A 25,507-nucleotide genomic window follows, 5' to 3' on the forward strand; every position below is an offset into this window, starting at 1 on the left:
CCCCTTTTGCTTAGCAAAATAACAGAGGATGAAAGACAGGAGTGACATGAAAAAGAAAAGAGCAACTTAAATAATCTTAAAAAAGGAGAGCAACAACAAACTTCTGTTTTGAAGGATGGAGAGGTCTTTACACATGAAATACATCACATCACGCAGATTCCTATGATCTCAAGAGATATTTGGGAGCTCCAGCTCCTCAAATGGTAACGCATCAGAGAAGTGTCTGTGGGGCTTGAAGTACAAACACATAATATGCAGATGGTGCAGGGAGTTCACAAGGCTCTGAGCCCATGCCCAGGGAACAGATACTCCCTTGCTGGGAGACCATCTGACAGCCGCCTCTTTTTAGATGACTCTTTGCATCAAAGGTGACCTGAAAAAATATTTTTTAATATGTAAAGAAAAAAAAAGCAAGCTTCCAAATGTAAAAATCCCAAAGTGCAGCTACAAGAGCCATTGCTCTGCTTAGAAGTTTATTCTTTGCAAAGTAAGTTTTGCTTGTCTTCACAGACTTTAAGGCATGTTTGCCTGACACAGGGGCATCTTTACCTCTTGCTCTGGCAGATGTTTAGCTCTCCTGGCACAGGGTCCACATGCACTGAGGGGCACATAGAGGGGTCCACTGCAAGTGGGCAGCTGAGAATGACCCATTCTCCAGTACTCTATGGTGTAGCATCATCTGCCATCTGATAAAATAGAGGGAAAGGGTGCCAGGCTTGATGAGTGTGCCTATGTGAACATCATGAAGTTCAAAAAGGTAAAGTACCAAGGTCTGTACCTGGGTCAGGGCACCTGCCAGTATCAGTACAGTTTGGGGGAAGGACTTGGGTGTACCAGTGGATGAAAATTGGACATGTGTGCTTGTGATCCAGAAGGCCAGTCGTATCCTGGGCTGTGTGAACAGCAGGTCAAGGGAAGGGAATTCTCCCCATCTGCTTCATTCTGGTGACATGCCCCCCACAGTCCTCTGGGGCCCCAGTATAAGAAGGACATGGAGCTGTTGGAGCAAGGACTGGAGCACCTCTGCTATAGGGACAGGCTGAGAGAGCTGGGCTTGTTCAGCCTGGAGAAGTCTCTGGGGAAACATTCTTGCAGCCTTTCAAAATAATGAAAAGAGCTTGTAAGAAAGAAGAGGACTTCTTAACAAGGCCTGTAGGGACAGAGCCAAAGGGCAGTGGTTTTAAACTGAAAATGGGTAGGTTTAAATTGGACGTAAGACTTTTTTCTTGCAATGGCAGTGCTGAGGCCCTGGCACAGGGTGCCCAGAGAGGCTGTGGCTGCCCCATCCCTGGCAGTGTTCAAGGCCAGGTTGGATGGGGCTTGGAACAACCTGGTCTAGTGAAGGGTGGTTCTGCCTGTGGCAGGGGAGCTGGACTAGATAAGCTTCAAATGTTCCTTCCAACCCAGCTGCTTGGTGGTTCTGTCATCTCGAGTGGGTTTAGGATCATGGTATTGGGAAGGTTTTATCTCTGAGGTGACAGCGGTGACTTGCAGCAGTAATTTGTAATTGCTGGTGCTGTTCTAAAGCTTCTGTCTCTGCAGGTAAACCGAATTATCTTTAAAACATCAGTTCCTCATCTTTGTTGCAGAGGCAGTAGTAGAGGTACTTTTGAGGCATCAAATAACGCTGCCTTATGCCTCGGGCAAGGTAGGTTAGGCTGTTGCTGCAACTCAGTAGTGCATGAAGATCTACAGGCAGCAAGGCTCCTCTGCCCCTGCCCCAAGCACAAAGTGACCCAGGTTCAGCTGCATTTTAACTCTGCTGGATCAGGATCCACAGTGCAGATAAAAGCACAGCCCTACATGCTCTTGCAGTGGAGGTTTGTCAGCATTGGAGCCCTTGCTTCAAGCACCTGGGGTGAGGTGACCCACATGTTTCATGACTTGATGGTGTGTGGGTAGCACTTAGGGACTTCAGGAAAGCTCGGCACCCTGTGGAGTAATGGGGAAGCAGGACTTGATTTGCTTGGTGCCCAAAGTAATGCACTGCTCTGACCAAGTACAGTCCCATTTGTTCTGCCCTTCCTCAAAGTAATGCCCCCTGCCTTTTTTTCTGGGTTACTTTTCATAATCTGATCTGGAAGCAAGTCCTCTGCCAGGCAAGCAGCCAGCAGCCATCTCAGCAACGGGATGTTCTCTGCCCTCTAGCCCCATGGTGTTTGGGGCTAGCTGCATGAGGTTGAAGACCAGCATCTCTTACCAGCTTGGTCTTTTGGGAAGGGGCATTTGGGTTGGTCTGTGTTTGCAAGTTCAAGGAAGAGCTGATGCAAATTAAATTGCTTTTTGATCATCTGTGGAGAAGAGTCCAGCAGAACCCTGGTGTGGTGCTTGGACAGAAAGCAGATGCCTCCTGTCTCCGGAATCTTCAAAACAGTTTGCCTTTTGCCAGTACTTGTTGGAGGCTTTCCTGGTTTGAATCTGTGCCAGCCACCTCGTGCTCCTGTCCTCTGTTTATCCCCTTCAGCAGCTGGCACAACAGGGAAGTGGCATTACCTGCCCTTGATGGCAGGGCAGCACTGGGCATGGTGAAACAAGCACCCCAGGGATACCTGGTGTCTCCTGTCTGTCTCCTGGGACTGGGTCTGGAGAGGATGACCACTCCAGCCTGCTTCAGGTGGGTGCCAGCAGCACCTTGGAGAGCCATGTTTCAATCACAGCAGACATTAGAGGAGCTAATTTTTTGTGCATAGGGATAAGGATAAAGGAGAAGCTTATTTAGAAGCAAATTGCAATAAGATCTCCTTTAATGCCTGCAGTGTGTGTGTTGCCCATTCTGATTCCATCCCATGGAGAGCCCATCTCACACTTGATTTCAACCCGTGGGACGTGGAGTAGCATGTTGTGTCATAGCAGATGTGTGCCAGAGCGCTGCTGGCTCCCGCTGATGATGGGGGGAGTCACGATGCCTGTATGTATAAGTGCATGTGTTTTGGCAGAGCTGCCAAGATCAGCATTTACAGAGTATTACAGAGCCACCTCCCATTCTGTCAAGTAAGAATAACGTTGCAGAAAGAGCACGTCCCCATGAGGGAACAATTGGGTAGCAATCAGCAATTATTGACTCTTGAGCAGCTTCTGCTGGTCCAGCCACTTCCTTCAAAGGCTGTGGGGTTTTGGTCTCTTTTTTTAAATGGCAGCTTACTAAGTGCCCAATATTGTTGTGACAGTACCTCTGCAATCCTTAAGCTGCTTGAATCACTACATGGAGCCAAGCAATAAAAGAGCAAGAATAAAATGTATCCCACAATGTCCTTCACTTCTGCTGACAGCTGCAGTTTAAATTACTGGTGCAACCTTTTAGTATAGCTAGCTTGTAAAAACTAATAAAAAAATGAAATGAAGTCATAACAGCTACTTGTCACGACTTCTCTGATGGGGAGCAGGGAGAAACCTCCTTTCTTTTCGGGTGAGCCTGTGCTGGTGTGCTATTATTGCTGTTAGTATTATACTCTGATCACTGTCATTAATATATACTGTAATTTTTACATTAGGTTACAGTGTGTTAATTAAAGAAGGGGCTTTGCTTTTAGCATAAGGGAGCATTTATTTCATGAGCACCCTCATGTTTTTCAGAGCTTATGTTAGAATTATGCCTTTATAGAAAACCCCTGAGTTCATTTGGCTGATGCAAATTTGGGCATCCACTTTCCAGGTGCTCTGACTCCTTGGGTCCTTTGCCCCAAGTGTCCAGAGTTTCAGGGTCCCAGGATAATCTGACTTTGAAAAAAATATATAGCCATAACCAATGAGTGTTTTTATTCTGTAAACCATATGCATTCAGAGCTTAGGATAAAACATTTCCAGACCTCAAAGGGCCAGCGAGGGATGTGTGCAGATGTGGAATGTAAAGTATGGATGAGCTTTGAAGCGTGCGTGTTGCAGGGCATGTTGAAATGAAATCCTCATCTGGGGCTGTTGAGTAACATCTTCACTCGTGATTTCTAAAGAACTCAAGGAAGCTTTGCAGTCCAGGAAGGAGTGAGGGGTAGGGGGATCATGGCTCTTAGTTCTCCTTTCTGCAAATATCTTGTAGCCTTGTGCAGATGGAAACATGCCACATTCTGGAGCTTGCCAAGGGAGAGGAGAACTGCGTCCGCGGTACACTTCCTTCTTTGTAGCCCAGAGATGTAGGCGCTTGGGAAGCATTTTGCCAATAAAAGTGGAAAGGCTGGAAGCAGCCTTCATAAGCAGCTGCCAGTCTTGTTGCTAGAACCCAGAATCAGCCCCTGAGGACCAGCAGCAGCTCCCTGCTGGGAGCAGCGGCAGAGCTGGGACTGTGCGAAAGGCTGTGAGTATGGAACACATTAGTAAGAGTAGGGGTGGGAAGAGGGAGGCTTGAGACACTTTCCTTGTACTGGCTGCCAAAACTGTCCAAAAGGCTGTGTAGGAGGATGAAGGCAGGATGTGGATGGCCCAGATGCATGGCACTTTTTGTTCTGAAACAAAAGAAAACGCTACCTACAGCAAAGCGTCCGCTGAATGATAGTCCCAAAGCCTTGGACTTCAGTTAAAAAGTATTTTAGTTTGTTTCACTTTTCTGTATGTTTTGCTGCTGGGATCAGACAGTTGTTTGCAGCAGAACTGTGTCTGAAAGATGCTGTGAGGAAGGGAAAAAGCTGGATGAAAAATCATGGTGAGTTACTGGGCTTGAGGCTGGAGCTGGTGTGTGGAGTGTCATGCAACAGGTCAGACTGAATGGCTGAATGGTGCTCTTCGACCTTGGCACTTGTGGAACAATGTAGTGGGTTGTTTTATTTTCCTTTTTTGTGGGAAATGGTCAGATGCATGTGACTGCAGAGCTGTTAGTGGCCAGGTGTTGTAGGGGGAATGTTGTCTGTGAAGGGAGCTGAAGACGCCTGCAAGCTGGCTTTGAGCTGTGAAGCCGGCGACCCGTATCTCATCCCATTTAGCTACAAAGGATTTGAAACATCCCTTCTCCAGGCTGCTCATTTAGAGGGGTGTCTACAGCAGCAGTGACTGTAAAGCATGCTGATCACTTCCCACTGCAGTTCTGCTGCTGTAGATTGTACTGGCTCATACAAAGCAACATATCCTCCTTGCTGGTTTCAGGTAATGGGCCAGGGTTTGGTGGAGTGACTGTCAACCAAGAGCATCTTTCATGTCCTTCTGGACCTGGCTGTCCCTGTAAGTGTGCAGACTGCCCTTATAAAGTGTTGAATTCAAGTGGGGAAGATTGAGAGTTCGTTATCCTGATGTGGGGAAGATTGAGAGTTCATTATCCTGATGTTCCTGCAGTGGAAGGGGCTCAGGACCAGGACCCGAGTTCATCAAAACTTTGGAGGATTTTGGCTAGTTTTCTTTTTATTATGAATGTGCTGCACTCCTCTGCCATGCTGAGGATGTGCCTTATTGCTCTACGCATCATAGTAGCCAAGGAGGTATCCTTTGCCCTGGGCCTGTGTCTGTCTGCTCAGCTTGTGTCCTTCAGCTCCAGTACTCCCCAGCAGCCTAGATTGTCAAGCCTTTGGGAGATTAAGGCCAATTATGTTGGCCTTATGTGATTGATCAGAGGTCTGGAGCATGATGCTTAGAGAGCTGGAGCTTCTCTGCTATGGAGACAGGGTGAGAGAGCTGGGCTTGTTCAGCCTGGAGAAGAGAAGGCTCCACAGAGACCTTAGAGCAGCTTTCAGTGCCTAAAGGGGCTGACAAGAAAGCTGGAGAGGGGCTTTTGACAAGGGCCTGTAGGGGCAGAACAAGGGGGAATGAATTTAACCTGACAAGAGGGGAGATTGAAATGAGAACTGAGGCAGAAGTTGTTCCTTGTGAGGGTGGTGTGGCCCTGGCACAGGGTGCCCAGAGAAGCTGTGGCTGCCCCATCCCTGGCAGTGTTCAAGGCCAGGTTGGACAGGGCTTTGTGCAGCCTGCTCTAGTGGAAGGTGTCCCTGTCTGTGACTGGGGGTTAGAACTTTGTGAGCTTTAAGGTTCCTTCCAACCCAAACTATTCTATGTTGTCAATCTCTCATCTGTTTGGAGTTGGTCTGGAAGGAGTGTTTTTATCCAGTGTGCTAATAGACGGCCTTTCTTGCATGATGCCTCTAGGCGATGGGTAATACGTTTTTTAAGTACATGTGGTTTTGTTTGTGTTTTTATATTAAACAGGAGAAGAACCCTTGAGATCAACACTGAGAAAGAAAAGTAGTGAAGGAATCCACATGTGAGCAGGACTGAGCCAAGGAGCAGAAGGTAAAGAACAAACAAGCCCTGCTGTATCCCTCTGCCCCATGCCTGACATTAGTTTGCGTTTTCCCTTGTATTTTAACGCAGTCTACCAGAATATCTCTCTACTCTTCTAGCAACTCTCTTCCTCCTCTCTTTAGTCAAGTTTAAGTAATGGCGAGATGGGGAAAGCTTATAAAAATTGGGCAGTGTCAGTACAGTGTCCTCTATGGAGACTTAATCAAGATCTGTACATATTTTTTTAGCTATCAACTCTTCTATTTAATCATGTAGTATTTGCTGAAAGTTTTAGCCAAATTCAGTTGGCAGAACTGCAGGCAAAGAAGTGGCATTTCACAATATTCTAATTTCAGCAGTTTAAGCTTTGATTTTAAAAGCAGTGGTAAATGTCACTGATGGTCTGAGCTCACCAGCTCAGTGTCTGGGTGCCTCATGATCCAAGCCCTGCACACAGCTTAGAGCAGGAGCTGGGCTCTGAAATGGTAGGCATGATCTTGAAATTTTCATTCTTTAGTGTCCTTAATTGGGCAGAGTCTCATTCTAAACCGCTTTGTAACCAAGGTAGGTTTACCGTGTAAGGATTAGCCCATGGGTGCTGATGCGCAGCTACTGTGGGGGTGTGTGGCAGATTGGGAACCACAGGCAATCTCACTGCAGAGGCTGAGATTGCTGCCAGCAGCACATTGCTCCTCCAGTTTCCCTCTCACTCCTGTAATGAAGCCAGAGGATGTGATTTTATGTTCTGTGCTGAGCTCCATCAGGCAAACTCCAGAGTATTGTCAAAACTCCTGATGAATTCGGGCTTGAGCAAAGGTGTCAAGTGTGAAGTGACTGAAGCATGAAGTCATTTTTGCCTCTGCCAGGGAGCAGCATTTTCTTGCAGAGGGAACCATGGGCTCAAGAGGCAGTCGCATCCTACGCGGAGCTACTCTAGCAGCCCAGGTTTTTGAATAGAAGTAGCATGTAGATTGTTACTGTGAGCTACAGCAATTGTTCAGATTGGGATTTGGCTGCCAGATCTAACTCCTGCTCATAGGAAAACTCGGATGAAATGCAAAGGCCTGTGATGCAGCAAGAAGAGATTAGGTGCTCTCAAGGACCCTTTGGCCTCAGACTCTGCTAATCTGTGAGAAAATCACAGCTGTCTCTAATGACACATGACCAGTTCAAGTCTCTGTTTTGACATGGTGACAAAAGATTTCTTCAGGAGCACTGTGTCCTTGTGTGTCATGTTTGGAGCATCTGCTCCGTATATACTTGGGTTGAACTGCTTCCAGTAGACTTAGCAACTGTACTGGTGATTTCCTGCAGGAAATCCAACCATGCAGGATGGTGTTTAGTTTATGGAATCATGGCAGTAAAGCCATAATGGTCCTTTTTAAAGTTGTCTTTATTTTTATTTACCAGTTATCTTTCTCCCACCCCCAACCACATATCTGTACACTTAGGTTGGGTTTTTCCCCTCCTTATTTCAAGTGAAAGAGTAAATCCTTTTTGATTTATTCCAGAGCAGCCCTTGAGCTCATCTCCTGTGAGAGCTTGCTGACTTTGAGTTCAAAAGATCTCATGTCTTTGAGGCCAGGCTGTGGTCTTCCATCTTGCCTCAAAGTTAAACTGAAAGAGAAAATTCCTTTTTTTTTTTCTTAAAAAAGAGAGAAAAAGAGAAAATGAGCATGCTGTGGGTGTGAATCTGTTCTACCTGTAGCAGAAGAGAATGCCAATGTGCAGAATTTCAGGTTAAAAACTGGTGTCTAGCTAAGGCTTTGTTTTCAAGCACCTAGCATGTTGTTTAGTAAGTGTTTTGTAGAGATAAATACTTCCTTTTAAAGCAGTGCTGCTGCCTGGCTGAGATCCAGCCTGTGATCCTACATTAAAGCATTTTTTTTGGTGTTTAAACCACTACATTACCGCAGTGGCTAGAAATGGTAGTTCTGATCCCCAGTTTCCTGCAGATCTGCTGATAACAAGGTCTCACTCAGGCCAAGTTTTACATGTGCTAACTCCAGAGTTTGCTCTTTATGTCTATGCTGCATTTCACCGCAGGCAGGAGTGTTGGTCACTGCCGTAATTGCCTTGTTGCCTAGCTGATGTTTTAATAGAATCACAGAATAGTTTGGGCTGGAAGGGACCTTAAAGCTCATCCTGTTCCAACCCCCTGCAAGAGGCAAGGACACCTTCCACTAGACCAGGTTGCACAAAGCCCCATCCAACCTGGCCTTGAACACTGCCAGGGATGGGGCAGCCACAGCTTCTCTGGGCAACCTGTGCCAGGGCCTCACCACCCTCACAGGGAGCAACTTCTGCCTAAGAGCTCGTCCAAATTACCCTCTGTGAGTTTAAAGCCATTTCCCCTTGTTTTATCCCTTGTCAAAAGCCCGTCTCCAGCTTTTTGTTGTCCGCTTTTAGGCACTGGAAGCTGCTCTGGAGAGGTCTGGAAGGTCTCCCTGGAGCCTTCTCTTCTCGAGGCTGAACAAGCCCAGTTCTCAGGCTTTCATTTCAGGAATGAGTGCTAAGATAGTGCAAGGGCATTGTAGTTCAACATTAGGCTTCACATCTGCCTCAGTATCTGCATTTTGTTTTCCTTGCTGCCCAGCTCGAGGTGTTTGAAGGTAGAAGCAAAGCTGCTACAGCTGAATACATGCTCTAGCATACATTCCACGAACAAAAAAGGATTTCTAATGCTTAACTTCTCATGTCACCCTGTGGAGCAATATTGCTCTTGTGCATATCAAGTGACCATCTTGACATACCAGAGGGTTGGGTGGGGTTGATTCCTTAAAATGCCTGTTATGCTGGGTGCTAGAGTAATGAATATGAAATTGAACTCTGTACCGAAGATGAGCTGAGGACCTTGAGGTGATGTGCAGACAGCTGTCTGATGCATATATATATATTCATATATATGTATGTATGTGTATGTTTTCTATGCATGTGTAGAGGAAAATTAGTATGTAAGCACTACTATATGTTAACTGTCTTCCATAGGGCCCTGCTTGGTTTGAATTAATACAGTTGCTGCTACAGCTGTGTGTTTGGAAGGGCAGAGATAATAGATGAAGGACTTTATAAATGAGGACTCTTTAAAAAAATGGCTCTTCTGAGCAAGGTGACCTCAGCTCTGTTTCTGACTTGGGAAACCAGCAATGCAGTGGAGGGGAGATGCTGATCCAGGTGGTGAAGGCTTAGTCAGACATCAGCAGAAAATAAAGCAGGTTAAGTTAGTGGAGTTTTAAATACAAGTGATATTGTCAGGCCTCAGGTCTAAAACTGTAGGTGCCCTCCCAAACTTATATGTATTGAATATATACCTGGGAGGTGTGTGTCTAGTTGAGCTCCAGTGTTAGCACAGCATACCAGGGAGATAACCAGCTTCCTTACCTGCCTCCAAAGTCACACAGTGATTTGCTGGCAGAGTAAGCAACAGCTCAGGCAGCCCTTACAGGCATGGTGCAAGTCTCATGTGCTGTTCTGCAAGCCATTCTCATCAAACTTCATTTTCAGAAACCCTTTATTTCAAAGTTTTATGGTCTGTGGAATGTGTGCATGAGAACACCTTGGGGTTTGTGCCCTTCTTTTGGGGGAAAAAAAGCCCACCTCCAGAAAGCCAGCTGAAGCTGCAGTTGTTTTCTGGCACGTCAGTGTACAGTAAATCCACGTAGGTCAGGTTGCAATACAAGGTAATAGAGTGGCTCTTCTTCTGTCACCACTTTGCCTGCTCTTTTTCCAGCAGAGAAAAAACACATATTGACCTTCTCCCACAACCCCATGTATTGAGCCAGCAATAAAATAGGAAAATGTTTTTCCCCCAAATCTAATTTGAAACATGATGACTGGACCATTCTTAAAAAGCTTCCAACTTAACAATAAAGAAACTTCACAGAGTGCTTGGCAGGAGCCTCTGTACATAATTTAGATCATAATCAGATGCATTAACACATTTTATATGGATCTCATGGGGGCCAAGAAGACGAGGTGTGCTGGGTAATTTCTTTCCAGATTTCTTTACCTGATTGTTTATTACTCTAGGGAACTTCATTTGTGGTCCAAATGTCACCAGCAGAATCCTGCTGCTTCATGTGCCTGCATTTAGAGTAGCTACTAGCAAGGCTTCAAATAACCTAATTGGCGTGTTATCGTCAGTCTTTCCATCTGTTTGTGTCAAAGGGAGGATGGAGAGTACATGGGGAGGGAGAGAGGTGAGAGGAACAAAAGCAAGGACCCAATTCTGCAAATTGCTGAGCTTCCCCTGTGCCTGCGGCTCAGCGGGAGGGGAGGTGCTGAGAGTGCTCGACGAGTAGCATGTTTCCCGCTGAGTACAATCATGAGCTCTGCTACTAGAGAACTGCACAGGGGAAGAACTCCCTCCCCACCTTTTCATTTTAGCTGTTAAACATAAGCAGCTCTAATTTTATAAAGCTTCTGAAAGCTTTTCGGCACTTTGCACAAAGAAACTATTGTGTATCCTATGCATCGCATCATTGTTTTGCCATGGATCCACCTATGCCAAAAGCATCCTTGTTGTGAAATCTCCTTTAGAGAAAATTCTGTTGCTGGTTTGATAAATGATGTTTTGGATTTTTTTCTGCTCTGCTGGTTTGTATTATCCTCTCAAAAAGTGGGAAGCAAAGTTCCCTGTTACTTCAGTGTCTCCTTTTAGACATTCTGAAGGAATAACCCTTCCCATGTGGTTCATGGGTATTTATTTCTTGTTATGCTAGATCACAGCATTCAATACCAGGATTCCCAATCCTTTCCCAGCTATTGGCTGTCAAGGTTCCGAGGTGCTTAGCTGAGGGCTGTTAGCCTGGTCACTGATACATGAGGGGATGCTCCTGGGCACTGGGATTCACTTGGGCAGCATGTAACCCACCCGACAGTGGCCTCAGCTTGCTACCATTGACCCACATGGTCCCTGCCTGTGGGACAGATGTCTGCACAACCAGGAACCAAACCCACAATGCAAGTCACTGTGGCCATGGTGTTCAGGAAGGTGCAAAAGTTAAGAGCCCCTGTTTCCAGTGATAATGACACTGAAAACCAGCCCTGGCTGGAAAGCCACAGTGATTTGCAGTGAGGGTGTGCTCTGAGACAGTGTTTTGGGTGCTGTGAACACCATACAGGCCATGTGTGATGCGGAGCTGTTGGAGTGACTCCAGAGGAGGCCACGAAGACGCTCTGAGGGCTGGAGCACCTCTGCCATGGAGACAGCCTGAGAGAGCTGGGCTTGTTCAGCCTGGAGAAGGCTCCAGGGAGACCTTAGAGAAGCTTACAGTACCTTAAAGGGGCCAACATGAAAGTTGGAGAGGGGCTTTCGACAAGGGCCTGTAAGGACAGGACAACGGGGAATGGCTTTAACCTGACAGAAGGGAGATTGAGATGAGATCTTAGGCCAGAAGTTCTTCTCTGTGAGGGTGCTGAGGCCCTGGCACAGGTTGCCCAGAGAAGCTGTGGCTGCCCCATCCCTGGCAGTGTTCAAGGCCAGGCTGGAAAGGGCTCTGTGCAACCTGGTCTTGTGGAAGGTGTCCCTGCCCTGTAGCTGGGGGATTGGAGCTAGATGAGCTTTAAGTTCTCTTCCAACCCAAACCATTCTATGACACTATGAAACCCTGCCAACAAAAATCCTTGTGGCCAAAACATGTTTGAGTGCAGAAAGATCCTTTGGAGGCCAGAGAAGAAGCACTGTTTTTTGTTTGCCTAATTTTTTTTTCGTAATAATTGTTTATCAACAATATTTTCATAGGTGATATTGCAACAGCGTCCCAGATTAGCTGAGATCTTCAAGTGACTTTTGCAACAGAACATAATGATGATGAAGAAATCAGAGTTGATTGGGTTGTTGACTTTCCATTTCATGTACCCAGTGAGTCCCTGTGTCTCACTCCTGTAATAGCAATGTGTTGTGCTGTTGAAATGTAGGTTGGGAGAAAGGAGGAGGTGAAGAGTTGAGTCACCTGCTGCTTCTTCCACAAACATGTGCCTTTCCTTGGGTTTTCCAGCTAAGTACTGAGGAATGGCATTGCTTGCAGGATATCCTACCCAAAGTATGAAAGCTACAGTTGGGCTCTCCCGAACTAACTCTTTCACCTCCATCTCCTGTTTATTTTGAATCATGAGAACATCAGAGCGGATTGGTGCAAGGCTCTGAAGGGTTTGTATGAGCAGGGCAGGCAGGCAGTACATGACAGGGAGAAAATATCCCCAGTCCCTTTGCTATACATAGCCGGTTTGCAAGCAGTTTCCTTGCTTCCAGTGCCCAAATTACCAGCTGTGACTGATGTATTCTCCTCAGGTTAGTGGCATGTAGAGCAACCGACTTGTCTTGACAAGCTCAGGGGGTTATTGGTTCAGCTGATGAAGTTAGGCAGTGGCATGCAGAGCAGCGCTGCTCTGCTCACTCTGGGCTGGCAGCAGTGCAGACACGCTTGGTTGGGCTGTGGAAGGAGCTTGCTTGAGTGGTGAAGGAAAATGAGTGGGTTTTTTTTCCTATTTATGTAAGATCTACTTGGGTTGGACTTGAGGATTGTCGATGTTCAACCTGTCTTCGTACCAAAACAATTGCTCAGCTGAAATTATTGGATTACCTGTTCCTAAAGCATAATTTGATATGGCTTGCTGTCTGATCAAGCCTCTGAAGACAGTAGCTTGCCTTAGCCTTTCGTCTCCAGATAGCATGAAAGAAGCTGCCATCCAAAGGAGATGCATCATTCCTGCCTTCTGTGAATCAGAAGTATCATGGCTTGTCTGCATGGCGTAGGACCCATACAGCCTTCATCTGCCTTCTCCTCTATATACTGCACATATTGCTTAGCTGGGTAAGAATTTTGTTTGTTGAAGACCTGCCAGGTGCAGATCTGTTCCTGCTGGATTGCAGATGCTGTTTTGTCTCAGTGCATAATTCAAGTAGCCCCTTATCACTCCAGCCTTGCATCTGAAAAAAAAGGTGGTGAAACTCTTCCTGTGATCTTGGCCATGTGGCTATATGCTGAAATGCAAGGGGGAAGGTGTTGCTTTTCTGCTGTGTGGTTTGCTTGTGGTGGCCTGGCAGGTTGCTCTTATTGACAGATTGAAGAGCAGAACTGCTGCTGAGTTAGGGAAACTGAAGATTATAGGTTTTCTTTTGCCTAGTTTCAGGTGAATATATTCTGCTGTTGGGAATGCTGTTTAAATGTCACAGGGAGTGGCATAGACATAAATAAGGCAGAATAGGAAAGGTAGAATACAAATTCTTCTGATGGTTGGAAGCGGGAAGAAAGTACTTTTTTTGCTCCTGTATCAGGCAATAGAATGCTGACTGGTGTGTGTGTGTGTGTGGTTGCCCTCCGCTGGCTGATCTTAGAATGACCTCCCTGTATCAGAGATTTTATTTTGGCCAAGATCAGTGTTTTTCTTCAGATTTACTTTGAAGACAAGAGAATTTAGATGCAAATACAGGGTGGGCAGACACTAGATGGAGAGCTTGGAGATGCTGGTTGACAAGAAGCTCAACATGACCTATAGCATGTGCTTGCAGCCCAGAAAACTAGCCGTGTTCTGGGCTGCATCACCAACAGTGTGACTAGCTCCCCCTCTACTCCACTCTGGTGACACCCCTCCTGTAACCCTGCATCCAGCTCTATGGTCCCAACATAAGAAGGATGTGGAGCTGTTGGAGGAAGTCCAGAGGAGGCCACGAGGATGCTCTCTGGGCTGGAGCACATCTCGTGTGGTCAGCGCAACTGCTCACTTCTTCATCTGCAAAGCCACCCTTAGCAAGAGGCAACTTCTCAGAAGGTGAACTAAACAAGGCCAGTGTTTGCAGAGGGATGCAGGTGCTTACAGCAGGGTAGCTAGAGCTTGGAGAAGCTTGCAAAGCACATATTGCTGCAAGATGTGGCTCTGAGAAATCTGTCACCAAGGCATGGTGACCTCACGGGGCACATCACACCTCGAATAGGCAGCACACCACTTTACATCCCAGTCTGTTCAGTTTAGTAGGCTTGAGTTATGCATCAGACTGGGAATTATGTGGCAGCCTTAATTACCAAATCTTTTGCTGACCTTCGGTTTTATGAAAATAATCTAAAAGTGAGTTTATCAGCACTTAAATGACTTTTACAGCAGAGAAGCAGAGGCTTAGAGGATTTAAGGGAACTGCATCCAGCACTTGTGATTTTCACTCAGGTGTATTATACCGTGTCCTTGAAGGCTGCTGATACTAAGTCAGGTAATCCTGGTCAGCAAAAACAGTAACTTAAGGTTTTAGCAGGTTTTTTCTTTCTTGGCTCATGTGCCTTACAAGACCATATTAAAGGTGAAGACTGTGCTCCGCGCTTGAAACCATTTCAAGGTGTGTTTACGAGGAACTATAGATTTTTGTTCTCTATGGATTTTGGCAAGACAGCTGTTAGCAAGCTGAAAGGAAAGCGAACCTGCAAGGAGTTTTTGACTCCGGTAAACTCAATAGTTACACTTTCCAGTAACAACAGAAGACATTTCTAAAAAAAAACCATCACAAACCTGGTGCACCTCAAATTAGAAGACAGCATCTAATCCTTTTTTCCTCCCACTAAAGCAACCAGATGGGATCCAGTCTGGGATGCACGCACCTTGTTTATCTCTCTGCATGTTGGATGCATGAAGGGATTTGCAAAAATGATTATGTAGTGGTTGAGCAGAGAGGTGGGAGAAGAGGAATGCCTCTTAAAATGCCTTTTAATGTCAGCCCAACCCATTTAATCCCACAGTGCTGCTCTCATGGATGTTTTATCACCTCCTACAGGTATTCAGTCTTATGACACCACTGAAACACCTCAAATTTTAATGTGAAAGTGGTACACGTGTCTTAATTGTATGTATTCCTCTGTCAAGAGGTAAATGTTAGAGGGAAGGAAGCATGGTGTGCTGGGAGAAATCTCCCTGTTGCCAGGTCATCTATTCAAGGGAAAGCTTACAAAGATCTGTTTTTATGACACATTACAGCTTTATCTAGTTCCGATATCTCCAGGAAAGACTTCCACCTTCTCTTTGTCATTTCTTTGAATTGTAGAAAAATAAGGTTGGGAGAAACCTGTAGAGGTCTCTAATCCAGTATCTTGCTCTGAGTAAAGCTAACCACAAGGGTAGATGAGGTTGCTTAAGCCTTTGACCAGCCGAGTTTGAGATTGATGTGATGGAGAGCCTACCACCTCCCTGGGCTCTTGTTCCAGTCATTTCTTTCCCCCTGTATATCCACTCATAAGAGACTACATGAAGAAACTTGCTCATGTTGAGGTAATCCAACGTCAACTGCTCTACACTCGTCTACCAAGCCAGTCCCTTGGTTACAAAAGACAATCAGATTGATGAGGTATGGTTTGTCCACGATATATCTGGGCTGTTCCCAGTCACCTTCCTGCCCTTCATGACCACGGGAATGGCTTCCAGGAGGATTTGCTCCATCCAGCTCTGCCCACAGAACTTCTGCCGGCAGCAAGATGGCAGCTGAGCAAGTGAAGCCTTTCCAGTTGTGTTGCTGTCATCTTTATTCCTGCGTCTGAGATACAAATATTCTCAAGAGCGAGTTTGTGTTCTCAAAGTTAATGCTTGGAAACTGCAGATAACTTTGGCTTCATCTTGACTTGGCTGCTAGCAGGCTTTCGTTGCCTTAGCTAATAAAGGCTTTACAATTGCTTAGAGACACTTAAAGTTGTTAGTGTTTAAATAAAGGGGTTAATTTCTGACATCTTGCTGCTAAACTTGTATGTTGGAATTTTGAAAAAGTGCCTTTTCCCTGTGAGGTGTGAACAGGCTCTGAAAACCAGTTAACTTTTATCAGCTAAATGGACTGTAACTCCTAGTAAGGAGCCGCTGAACTCTTCGGCATCGATTTACGTTTGCCAGGCAATGGAAACAATTATGTTGGCTCCATGAAGAATAAATAGAGAAGAGTCTTAACAGCGTGAATATAGGAAGGTGTGTCAGGGACACCTGCCCTTTAAACCTGCTACTGCTGCTAATTCTATTGATGATTGGGTTGGTATTTTAACATTTCTGTGCCTTGGTTCCCCTTCCTATAAATCACTTGCCTCTCCCTTTTGGGTTATTAAGGACTGCTTGGCTATCATGTAAAAACAGTGTCAAGGTAGGCTGCCAAGTGAATGCAAACTGTTTTATTTTTAGTGCCTTTTGAAATCTTGGACTTTTTGTTCTCCCTTTTATCTATCTCTTCCTTTTTTTAATCACACAAAATGGAAATAAACTCAATCACAGCTGTTGCTGGAGAAGAATCATTAGGCTCATCCAGCTGGCTGTGTTGGGGGCCAGTGTGGAATTGTTCCTTATGCTGCATTTTAAAAGTGTTTTATCTCCTTTAGTTTTGTGTGAGTGTGGAGTGATGAGCGTCTTTCACTTCTGTCAGCTCTCTTCCTTGATCCAAAGGAAAGGGCTATTTTTAGGTGGATGTAAGTAAACGGACATCAGGCATTGCAGAAAGGGAACTGGTTTATTTTTGGAAACCTGTCAGCAGCCATTCTGGCAGGTCTTGCTGCAAGCATTGTCTTCAGTTGGGCTGTCTCATGTTGTGGTATCAGTTCCCAGGGTTGTGAACCTGTTTTCCTGGGTGTGATTTGCAGTCCAAATCTGGAAGTAGCAGCTGCTCGAGATTGTCTTGATAGCATCAGTTTATGGAATTTAATTCCTCCTAAACCAGCCTGGCTTGGAGGGTGCTGACTGAGCTGGAGATTCTGGGGCAGAAGACAAGGTCAGCTGTGTGAAATACGTGTCAAGTGGAGACAAGCCCAAGGAGATGACCTCACGGTTTGAGCCCTGGGTGAATTTAACTCACTTCCTGAAAGGAGGATGGAGAGAGGATGTGGCTGGTCTCTTTTTCTCTCAGGTAACAAGTGACAGGACAAGCTGTGCTGGGGGAGGTTGAGACTGGATATTAGGAGCAATTTCTTCACAGAAAGGGTGCTCAGGCAGTGGTGGAGTCACTGTCACTGGAACTGTTCAAAAATGCCCTTAGTAGTGGACATGGTGGTACTGGGGTAAAGGTCAGGCATGATGATTTTAAAGGTTTTTTCCAGCCTAGCTTATTCTATGTACAGAAAACTTGGTACCTGTTAGTGGCTGTACAGAAGGTTTCTGTGTGCTCTTGGGCAATTTGCCTGCGTTGATTCTGCTTCAGTGGACTGCAGAACAATGACATTTCCTAGGTTCTGCTTATGTCTTTTCATCAGCATTGTGGGACAGCTTCTGCCTTTCACTGAATTTGTGTGTGGAGCTTGCTGGTGCTGCATGGTGCCCAGTCACTTGGCTGTGAATGTGCAAGTTGGAGTCCATGGGGGCAGCAACCTACACTATTGCCAGTTGGAGAGCTTGAAAAGCCCAAGCAGAAGATACTGATTATGTGATGTAGTTGCACATTATCTTCTCTTTCTCAGCAAAGACCCAAGTCTAATTTCAAAGGTCAGAACATGACCTCATCTGGGTGTTCCAGGCCTTTTATAGGGCGATGGAAGGCCATTACCTAAAATAAGCTTGCTGCTTGGGGACAGCCCATATTAGCTCTGCGTTAGGATCCTTTACAAAGCTCTTGATGATCATTTACTTGATGGGCTCCTATTGAAGCTCATGAGTACAAGGTAGAAAATGGAAGACAAGTAACACCTGATACCGCTTTTTAATGGAGAAGAAAAATTGGGTGGGCTTTTGGGCAGAATTCCTCTTTTTCCCAGATTGTTTTTGGTGGTGGGTTGTTATCTTTAAGTGAAGCTTTCCTAGGCAGGCCAGTGGACTGTCTTAGGAGTCAGACTTACTTTGATTGTCCTTAACCTTCCTGATGATCCAGACATGCTGGGGAGCACTGGGAAGGTGAACACGTGATTTCTGAAGCAAGCTGAAATTGTAAAGCACAGTCAGATCTGCTAAGCAACAGCATTGACACGTTTAAATAAATCTGCGGTTGAGTAATATAGAGTGACATATTGAGAGCAATTAAAACAAAAAAAACTCGGCACAAATTTGGGAAATGACTGGAATGGAAACAGAACAGAGATGTTAGAGAGGGCGTTGCATAGAAGAGAGGGAGGGCTGCTCCACTAAAGGAGTATACTGGAGATGTCCATCAAGAAGGATGAGACAATAGCAGATGTGCAAATTTATGCTGAAATTATCCCTTGGCAGTAGGATCCATGTATTTCTACTTCTCTGCCATCACTGATGAGTGCAAAGATTGGAAAGATTTGTAAAGATTTGGAAAGATTTGGAAAGATTGGAAAGATCTGTGTAGTTTAGAGAGGAGCATGTGGTGGATGTCAGGCAGCTTAGAGAAGGGAAGGTGGCACTTCTTGGTCCAGTGGCTTTAGTACTGTTGTTGTTCTGGGTCTGTAGTGAGTTGGATGAGAGCCCTGTTCTATGCAGCACTGTAGAGGTGCATCACACTGTAGAAGAGATTCAGCACAGCCCTGTGGAGAAGGACTTTGGGGTGTTGGTTGATGAGAAAATGAACATGAGCCAGCTTCATTGTGCGCTTACAGCCCAAAAACCAACCATATCCTGGACTGCATCAGAAGGAGCGTGACCAGCAGGTCAAAGGCGGTGATCCTGCCCCTCTACTCTGCTCTCGTGAGACCTCACCTGGAATATTGTGTGCAGTTCCGGTGTCCTCAACATAAAGAGGACATGGAACTGTTGGAACACGTCCAGAGGAGGCCACGAGGATGATCAGGGGACTGGAGCACCTCCCGCATGAAGACAGGCTGAGAAAGTTGGGGCTGTTGAGCCTGGAGAAGAGAAGGCTGTGTGGAGATCTCATAGCAGCCTTCCAGTGTCTGAAGGGGGCCTATAAGGATGCTGGGGGAGAGACTATTCATTAGGGACTGTAGTGATAGGACAAGGGGTAATGGGTTCAAACTTAAACAGGGGAGGTTTAGATTGTATATAAGGAGGAAGTTCTTTACTGTTAGGGTGGTGAGGCACTGGAATGGGTTGCCCAGGGAGGTAGTGAATGCTCCATGCCTGGTGGTGTTCAAGGCCAGGTTGGATGAAGCCTTGGGTGACATGGTTTAGTGTGAGGTATCCCTGCCCATGCCAGGGGGTTGTAACTGGATGGTCTTAAGGTCCTTTCCAACCCTAACTATTCTGTGATTCTATAAGAGTGAAAGGAAATCTCTTGCAGAGCTTAGCTGTGGAACTCACTGCTGCAAGAAGCTATGAAACAAAATGTTTGAGAAGGATTTCCTTTTTCCTTCCATTAAGAAAAAAACGCAACAGTTCAGACTTTGTATGGTTGGGAATACACGTGATTGATGGCTTAAAAGAAATCTTTTTGTGGGCAGCTTCTGTCCTTCATGGGCTCCTGTTTGCTAGTGGTGAGGGGAAAAGTGTTCTGAATAAGCTGTTCTCGGACTATGATTTACGAGTATTTTCCACCAAAGCAACTGGAAATGAGCACTCAGGAGTGAGGGGTTGAAATGGATGGATCATTGGTTTGATCTAATATAGTCATCCTAGTGCTTTTTTATTATTTTTATTGGTTTCTATACACTGGTCAAATTGAGTTGTGAATTTTGTGGCTATCTTAATGACTTTGTTCCAAGCCAGTGCCTTTGTGTCTGTCTGCATAGCACGTTTGCAGTGGATTTGGTGGCTGTGTCACTGAGCTCTTCAAAGCATGAGTTCACCAGCAGCTTTCCCAGGCTCTGCAAATATCTCCCCTTTTCTTGGCTGGGCATCAGGCATTTACTCTGGACACAAGCAGCTTTTGTCTAGTGGACAGCAATAGTTAACTCGCACACTAGCCAGCTTATTATACTGTTAAGCCTTAAAGGGAGATAGCTGTGATGTCCCTTGCAATAATTTTAGGCAGTCTGAGCTGTAAATGGCTTAAGCCACTTAGATGAGGCGAGATGGCACAGAATACGAGATGCTAGGCCTGACTCTTCTGTCTATAATAACTGATACAAACAGCCAGAAGACACATTTGTGGCTTCCTTGGCCATTAGGACACCTCAGCATCTATTCTGCAAATGGTCCCTGAAGCTGACATGAGTTGGAAATGGTCTGATTATCGGGTTAATGGCTGGGAGACAGCAGCTTGTGTTGGAAGTGATTGCTTCATCTGCAAGAGCATTGTGCTGGCAGTATGTCCCACTGCCCGTTTTTGAGCTGCTCTGAGCACATTTGGCCCCACTTACCCAGCAAAAACAGCTATTGTGCATTGGAGATTTCTGCCTGGAGTATTTTTAAGCCTGGTGTGTCCTCGCCAAAGTATCTCCATCCTTCCCAAATGTACCCCTTCTGCTAACATTTGGATTCTCGTCACCTTCTGTTGTGAACTAGCAGGTGGGACTCGCATGGTGACAATTACTTGGGCAATCTCCAAAGAGCAGAGCATATCCACAGTATCCATGGCACACATGGAATATTTCCTCCAGTGCATTAGGGATGTTAACTGTTCAAAGCCCTGTCAGCTATGAGTAATATCTCCTCTGCACATCCTGCTGCTAATCCTGAGAAGCTGTTAAGCCATTAACTTGCAAAAACTTGGCTGATTTAAGCTGCTAGCATCAGTCTCACCATTTATTGCAGGGGATAAATAGGTAAAAGATTTGGACATTGTTTGATTACATCAGACAGATTGTCTCAAAGCCACAAGGTATCCATATAGCTGGCCTGCATGTTCAATACCAGTTAATAAGGATTTCGTTAAAAAGACACTATTGCTTTTCATTAGATGCTCTTTAATGTTGCCAGAGTGTTCTAATCAAATGGGACTTTGGCATCTGGTCTTATCTGTTAGTCTTCCAATAGCTGTTGCATCCATCAGTTGTCTTCACTCAAATTAGAGGAATAGAGCTCACCAAAGCATTAAATCCCTATATATGTCATGTAAATAGGAAAGCAAGGCTTTTTATGGGGTACTGTAGAACCCCATGGAAGATTGAGGGCATCAAACAGTAAGAAGTCAGGCTTCATATGTGCTGGTGTTCCCAGAACTACTTGCTGGGGCTGTGTGGAGAGAACAGAGTATATTTTTCTCAAAGTGCAATGCTGAGCATCACAGGAGCCGTTACAAGTGCCTGACTAAATTAATAATCATCCTGGCTGTTTCTCCAGTTAGCTAACAGGACACCATGAGGTTTGGGAGAGCAGTTGGGAAGTGCCTTTGGACCAGGCTGTATGCTTGACAGGTTTTTGGTTTCAAAGGCAGAGGATTTAAAAACAAAAATAAATTGACTCACACAAGGAGTCATGCTTTGGTGCCTTGGCCTGGAAGGCAGTACTGAAGCTAAAAGATCTATTAGTGGGTTTCAATTTACTTGGGCTGAATCCCTCCCTGAGGATTGCTCATGTTCTGTGGAATTACAGGGTTTGGCATGATAGTTTTTCTCCTTTATTTCTCCCTTTTGCACTTTCTCAGCGCTAGCAGCCAAAGCAGCAGCAAAGCACTCACGGAGATGCATGAGACCGCTCAAGAGCTCACATGGAAGTGCAGTTCTCTTAGACCAGGAAATCTGTGGACACAAGATGTGGTCTAAAGAGATGAGCGATGCTTGCAGGCTTTGGAACTAATAGAAATACCTCTTTTATGGAGACAGGCTGAGAGAGCTGAGCTTGTTCAGCCGGGAGGAGAGAAGGCTTCTGAGAGACCTTATTGCAGCCCTTCAGTACATAAGGGTCCAACAAGAAAGCTGGAGGGACATTTTACAAGGACATATAGTGACAGGATAAGGGGTAATGGCTTCAAGCTGAAAAGGGGGAGATTTAGGTATTAGGAAGAAGTTTATCCCTGTGAGGGTGCTGAGGCCCTGGCACAGGGTGCCCAAAGAAGCTGTGGCTGTCCCATCCCTGGCAGTGGTCAAGGCCAGAGTGGACAGAGCTTGGAGCAGCCTGGCCTAGTGCAAGGTGCCCTGCCAGTGGCAAGGGGTTGGAACTGGGTGAGCTTTAAGGTCCCTTCCAACCAAATCCATTCTATGAATAAATGTCAGTAGAGGAAACCAGTGCTGGGTGTCTGCCCTCAAACTGCTGGTCTTTAGCTGACTTTCTGCAAAAGGGGAAGGATGGAGGTAGGTCACAGGGAAGCACAAAGAAGGTTATGGGTGAACTAAACTGAAGGGCTGAGAGTGCTCATCTGTGGAGAGTGAAGAAGACACAGTGAGACAGTGGAGTTGGAAAGACCCAAATGGGGGGAAAATGGGATTTGGGCAGCAGAGGAAAGGTGGTAAGAGGGGAATAAAGAGAAAGATCTCAGCAGCTGTGTTTTGTGTGGCTACTCCTGTATCCTGCAGCTGTTCATTAGAAATTCTGTTTATGCCACAGGGAGTTTTGGAGTCTCTGAAGCTGACACAGTTTTAATAGACAAAGACATTTTGAGTGCAGCACATCTGCTCTGGGATGCTAAGGAATAGGCTCCATGCAGCAGTGCCATTGGTTGAAGCATTTCATCATGCTTTTTTTATCTTAAGACCTCCTCTCTTTTATCCTAAAAAGTAATTTTTGAGGTCAAAATAAGTGCTGTGTTTGCTCATTAAGTTTGCAGTCCTGAAACAGTTCTGCCATACTCTTCCTGCTATCCTCAAGTTCCTAGCACTGAGAGTTGGCAGAATCACCTTTTAAGGATCCTAAAGCATTCCACAAAAGCAGCTATCAGAGGGGTGTGAAGCAGCGTTTAGGAACAAGCTGTGTAAAACATGGGAGTGCAAGAAAAACGTCAGTGGGAGCATGTGATCCCACTCATGTTTCCCAGAAAGTGGAGGGTTCTGATGCCTCCTGAGCCCCAGGTGTGAGTTGAGAACTAGAAGAGTCCAAATAAAATTAAGTACTAGCTAAATTATCTATATGACAAGAATTTTGTGGCATTCGGGAGTTTTGCTATTTTGGTGGGGTTCTCTCCTGTTAATATTTTAGATATGAAGAAACAGTAAGAGGGAGCCCATCAGTCGGGGCTGCATCTTGCCCAAGCTGCAGCAGGGAAGCTGAGAGGGAGGGAACAGCCCTGTTGGAGCCCTCAGCACAGGCACAAGCTTTGGGCAGGGAAGAGGCTTTCTTTGAGTATCTGATGGCTAATATAACACTGTGTTAATAAAAATTTGGTGAGTGCGTATATGTAATTGATCAATTTATTTCTAGACAGAATCAATCTGACCCTTAGCTTAACTTTCATAACCCGTGACTTTCCAAAACCCATCTAATCTTGTTCAGTGATTGAATCTATCTCATGGAGATAAAAAGTTAATGCCGTCCTTCAGTTTTGGCCAAGTTCCTTTGATCTGTCTTTCCCTGACCTCTCTCTTAGGTCTTTGTTAAATAGAACAGTGTAACTTTGCCCTTCCTAACTGCTCTGTTATTACTACATCTGTCTCCCAGTGTTCCCTGTATGTTTTTATACCTACCATTAACATAGGAGCAGTCTCTGTACGGGACACTCATGCTGAGTAGAGTTTGCTGTCTCCCATCCTGCCTCTTCCAGGGGCTGGCTGGTGTTAGTCTTCTCCAGCCACACAGCTTGAGACTAGTTTTGTCGTTTGTGTTTCTTTATGATATCTTGCAAGGGAAGCACTGGGCACCAGTGTCGAAACAGCATGCAGAGTGTGTGTCAAATTATCCAGCATTTCAAATCCAAGTGGTGACTTTGCTTTGTAGACTTTAATTACTCTGCATTCTGCTAGTGCTTGTCTTCTGTCATGCACTCTTCTGATGGTTAATAACTTTGTTAAGCACAACCAGAGACTTCAGGAACCATGTTTTGTTCTCTCTGTGTATTTTGAAATGTCCTGTTTGGCTGCTTCTGCATCTGCACATCTTAAACTGTACAGTGCAAGTGTCCTACACAGACTTTCATTAGCCGGACATCTGGTTTGTTAGGCCAGCTGTTTTGATTTAACCCCAGCCAGCAACTAAATACCATGCAGCTGCTCGCTCACTCCAGACAGTGGTTTGGAAGGGATCTTAAAGCTCATCCAGTTCCAACCCCCTGCCACAGACAGGGACATCTTCCTCTAGACCAGGTTGCTCCAAGCCCCATCCAACCTGGCCTTGAACACTGCCAGGAATGGAGCAGCCACAGCTTCTCTGGACACCCTGTGCCAGGGCCTCACAGGGAAGAACTTCTGCCTTAGAATCTAATCTAAATCTGCCCTTGTTCATAGAGACAGGTTATTTGCCATAGTGACTCATACTGCTAGGTGAGATGTTGTTAAACATTGTGTATGTTTCTGTGCTATTCGGGCAATGTTTCCTATTCTTATAATTTATCCAGGACAAAGAAGAATTTAAATATGTGCTTAATTATGACCAGAAGCATCTGTCAGAAAGCGGGAGGCTGAATTCTGCCACATGGTTATTTGCTGCTGAGGAAGTGGTAATGGTGATGGTTTAGGGAGGTGAGAAAGGTTTGTATTTTTTTGCCTTGGGGAAAATAATGTGCCTGAACTATCTAGGGCTGAAAACCACAAAGAATGCCAAGGACTTCAGCTGCCTTATAAAGCCAGTGTTTGGAAAGCCAGCCCTCTCCTCCTGTCTGGAGCTGACCTCTGTGAGCTTCTCTCTTTTGATATGAAGCACCTGGCTCTTTGCCATGGTTTAACCTCAAGACAGTTCTTGTTCATTAATTTCTTCAAGGTAAAAGCAGAAAGAGCCTTCCCCTCCTCCCACTCCTAATTCATCCCTTTTAGTGGTGAATGAAAGATTAGCCAATTAGCTACTCCTTGAGTAGATTGTGCCACTGCAGACAATGGAGTGAAGTACCTGCTTCCTCAGTTTGCTTCCCACATCCCAAAAAATCTCCAGTACTTTCTAAATGGGAACGCAGTGAGCAGTATGACACCAGCCACTGTGGTTGTACAGATTTACCAGCCTTCTTGTAAAGCTCTGCCCTGCCATCTCTTGCTCTGAGATTTGGAGAGGAGTGACCTTTGCATTCAGTGGGCTCTCCCATTCAGTACCACAGAACATGAAAGGATTTGCTTGTAAGCTGGGTATTTCTTTGTGCAGAGAAGTGCTTGTGTGCAGCCTGGAAAAGAAATGAAACAATGTGGCTGCTTTATTACCAGAAGACAACACTAAATAATAAATTTAAGAACTAAAAGCTGTATATGTAAAGTAGATTTTACAATGCATTATGCAAAAAAGCAAGAAGGCACTGGAGAAGGAAACGGCTGGAAAAAGGCAGGCTGGGAAGATGGATGATCTTGTAGACAGGACAATTAGATGTGGAGTGAATCCCAAGCTGGCGCAGATTCTAGGCTGACCTTGGGCAAGTTGTTTCTCTACACCCCCATTACCCACTCTCTGAAAGTTGGCTGTGGTCTTCAGGATTTCCTCAGAATAATTGAATGTTCATGAATTACTT

The 25,507-nt window shown here is 45.5% G+C and overlaps 1 protein-coding gene across 11 annotated transcripts in view; it reads left to right on the forward strand.

The window, feature by feature from the left end:
• EXTL3 (exostosin like glycosyltransferase 3) overlaps positions 1-25,507 on the forward strand; it is a 155,053-nt gene that overhangs the window by 86,443 nt on the left and 43,103 nt on the right. For 8 of the 11 annotated variants that reach the window (XM_034060573.1, XM_034060580.1, XM_034060576.1 and 5 more), the window contains one exon: positions 6,121-6,204. The gene's annotated coding sequence lies outside the window, so the exon portion shown is untranslated. Of the gene's footprint in view, positions 1-4,266; positions 4,289-4,501; positions 4,634-5,122; positions 5,146-6,120; positions 6,205-25,507 lie in introns of those variants that run through there. The other 3 variants (XM_034060582.1, XM_034060577.1, XM_034060579.1) reach the window with 3 other exon arrangements.

The sequence above is a fragment of the Melopsittacus undulatus genome, chromosome 3 (assembly GCF_012275295.1).
Source record: "Melopsittacus undulatus isolate bMelUnd1 chromosome 3, bMelUnd1.mat.Z, whole genome shotgun sequence".
Classification (NCBI taxonomy): domain Eukaryota; kingdom Metazoa; phylum Chordata; class Aves; order Psittaciformes; family Psittaculidae; genus Melopsittacus; species Melopsittacus undulatus.